Genomic DNA, 3403 nt, shown 5'->3' with positions numbered 1-3403 from the left:
AAAAAAAAAGCTGGGAAGACATCTCAGTTGGTAAAGCTCCTGCCCTATAAGCACGAGAACCTACATATGAGCCCCACAATGCATGTAAAATAAACCGTCAGGCTGTAGTGGCCAGCATGGGCTGCATGAGACCTGGTCTCAATACACACACACACACACACACTTGCATGCATACACGCGCACACACACTAGCATGCATGCACAAGGAAACTCAAGCACAAGCAAAGGGAAGTAATTAATCTAAAACCATATAGCTAGGAGAAAGTGGAGCTGGAATTCAAACTCCAGCAGTTTGGTTGTGGAATCCATTCTCTTAACTCTTCTGTAGCATGAGAGTGGAGGGGTTTTTGTTTGTTTTCTAAGATTTACTTATTTATTTTATGTATACGAGTGCTCTATCTGCATGTACATCTGCACACCAGAAGAGGGCATTTGATCTCACTACAGATGGTTATGAGACACCATGTGGTTGCTGGGAATTGAACTTAGGACATCTAGAGGAGCGGCTAGTGCTCTTAACCTCTGAGTCATCTCTCCAGCCCCCGAGACCAGAGGGTTTTATTTTAAAATATTTATAGACTTGTATTTCCAGTAATGATTCTGATCAACCTTCCTAGAAAAATTAGAAACTAGTAAAAGTAAATATACAAGGATTAACAAAGCATGAAGAATTACCAGACCGCAGTCCAAAGACAGAGAGTCAGCCAAGTGAGCCACAGTTAAGTTTTCTTTATGTGGAGGATCTTACAACTGAACGAGATGGATAAGAAGCCATTCAACATTTTGTCAGTTTTATAAAGCTAGGGAAGGAGGTGGCAGTGCTTGTCAATAGTGCAAGTGCTTCTAAAACTAAAGATTAGATGGGGCCCTGAATGGCTGAATCCCAGGTATAAGGTGAACGAGAAGTAGCTTTAAGTCATCTGGGTGGTCCAAAAAGTAGCAATCTCTTAAACATAAAGTGATTAAAGTAATATTGGCTTACTAGTGCTTCTTGCAGTCATCTAAGAGTGAAACAGTATTTTCTGGAAGAACACAGTATTATCCAAAGTTTCAACCTAATTTCACAACTTTTCAAACAAAGTATCTGATGTGTAGACAAAAAAATTAATTACAAAAGAAACCATGATGCAACAGAAAGAAAAAACACAGTAAGCCGGACATGAGGGCATAGACTGTAATCACAGCACTTGGGAGATGGAGGCAGGAGGATTAGGAGTTCAAAATCATTCTCAGCTAAATAATGAGACCAACTTAGGCTACAAGGAGGCTCTGTCACAACAATAATAGCATTTGCAATTATAAAGTAAGTAACAATTGTGATTATTAAACTAAAGGATGGAAATTCATAGTTCGTAGTTTCTTAAAAAGAAAACTCCAGATCAGAAGCCTTATCAGAAAGATCTATAAATCATTTAAAGCAGAAATGATTATAATTATATATAAATTATCCCACAGAATAAAAAACAAGAGTCTATGCGGTTGCCCAGCCCTAAATGGGACATTTACATCACATGTCTCCTCTCAAGGCTCATGGATCATTACAAAAGCAGAAAGAGAGGACAAGCCAGAGGTGATGGCTGACCACAACAAGGCGATGTAATCCAACACAACAGGGCAGCTACACAGACGGAGTCAGTAACTGTGCAAGGAGACCAAATTCCAGCAGGCAGTGGGTGGGCAGCCCTCCTCTAGCTAGGGCGCTATTGACCACTGCTGCTGGGAGAGGGGAGAGGGAGAGTGTGCTTTTGTTCAGGATGTAGCCCAAAGAGCTTACTCATATTCTAGTACATGGTTCTACACCTGGGTACATGCTCGCAGCGCTAAGTGAACTCTGTGGTTTAAAAATAAAAACCATTAAGAACCCTTATAAAATTGAGAGAGAACAAGGGTGTGAGGAATCAGAGAAGAATTGGAGTAGAGAGAATGGAGGGTAGAACTGACCTTAATTCATTTATAACACCAGCAATAAAAGAAAATACAGAATGAGTATGTAAAGAAAGGAGGAAGTAAGCATAATTAACGTTAAAGCCGTCATTGCTCTCGCATTACTCTGGGAAGGGAGGCGCTGTGCCTGGAAAAGGGCAGTCAAGTGGACATCCGGGGGGTGGTACTGCCCTGCTTTTTACCTGACAGGCAAGTGTCTGCTTTATGTTAAACCATTACAGTGCATGTTTCTGTTCTGTATTCTTTGCTGTATGTATATTATAGCTTGTAATAAAATTTTAAATTCACGGACCCAGTGTCAGTTAACAAGAAACTTGTATGTCTGTAGACTATTATTCCTAGATTTCAGTAGTGTGCGCTGCTTTCTCCCTCTTACGCATTCTCGCGAACAAACCCGGGGGCTTATACAGGCCAGGAAAACACAAGTACTCAGTCCGATGTTAGTCGTTCCAGTCATTCCTGTTTTTCTTTCTTTCTTTTTTTTGAGACAGGGTCTCAATATGTAGCCCTCAAACTCTTAATCCTCCTGCCTCAGCCTCTTCAGTACAAGAATTACAGGCGTGTTCTACTAAGTTCAAGTCATTAACTTACTTTATCATATCTTTATTTATTCTAAAAGGTTTAAAACTTCTTGAAGACTTTCTTTTAGGGGTTAAAGTATTTTTTTCTGACATTATTTACTGCATTTGTGTATGTACAATCACATGTGACACATTATTTATGTTGCGATCAGAGGACATCTTGCAGGAGTTGCTTCTCTCCTTTTACCATGAAAGTTCTGGTGAATGAACTCCAGCCATCAGGCTTAGCAGCAAGTGACTTACTAAGCTGGCCATCTTGCAGGCCCTGGGGTTAACTTCCATTAACACTCATACACTTATCACAGCTATAATTTCATACAGTAGTAAGGGAATCTATTCCTGAATAGTCTGTAGGTCCTAACATGGGAAATTGTTTATAAAATCCAAATTTTAATCTTGGGTTTGAGTGTTTTGGTATTTGGATACTATTACATATATTAGCCAATAATTTGTATAAATGTAAGATGTACAATATAAAGACAAATAGAGTAGGTCAATTCATCTGAGTTCCAACAGACATCAACTTAGCAGTGTCTCTATCTGCTGTAACTTCTTATTGGCTAATTTCCCAGATTTCAGTTTTGTCTACTCAGTCCTAGTTCAAACCCAGTCATGCATCTAGAACAGCCTTTGACAAGACAGGAAAATTAATTCTGTGATCTCAAATATAAATGATCTATAGCAATCAAGTCACTTAATTGTTTCTTCTCTATAGCTATAATAAAGTAGGTCTGGAATGCAACCTGCATTCATCACTAATATTGAGGAAGAGGAAGTTAAGTAAACACAATTCAGGTTTTATTCAGCCAGCAATTACAAAGCCCTTAGGGAACTAATTGCTTCTAAGCAGGTTCCTTTTTTTTAAAAAAAAAAAAAAA

At 39.0% G+C, this 3403-nt stretch overlaps 1 protein-coding gene across 5 annotated transcripts in view; it reads right to left on the bottom strand.

Annotated features, from left to right (window-relative positions):
- The window catches only part of St7l (suppression of tumorigenicity 7 like), a 62517-nt gene that overhangs the window by 22707 nt on the left and 36407 nt on the right, over window positions 1-3403 (bottom strand). The gene's annotated exons all lie outside the window — the stretch shown is intronic.

Source organism: Microtus ochrogaster, unplaced genomic scaffold (genome assembly GCF_000317375.1).
Source record: "Microtus ochrogaster isolate Prairie Vole_2 unplaced genomic scaffold, MicOch1.0 UNK60, whole genome shotgun sequence".
NCBI lineage: Eukaryota > Metazoa > Chordata > Mammalia > Rodentia > Cricetidae > Microtus > Microtus ochrogaster.
Note: the sequence above shows the minus strand (reverse complement) of the source record. Positions and strands in the feature narration are given on the sequence as shown.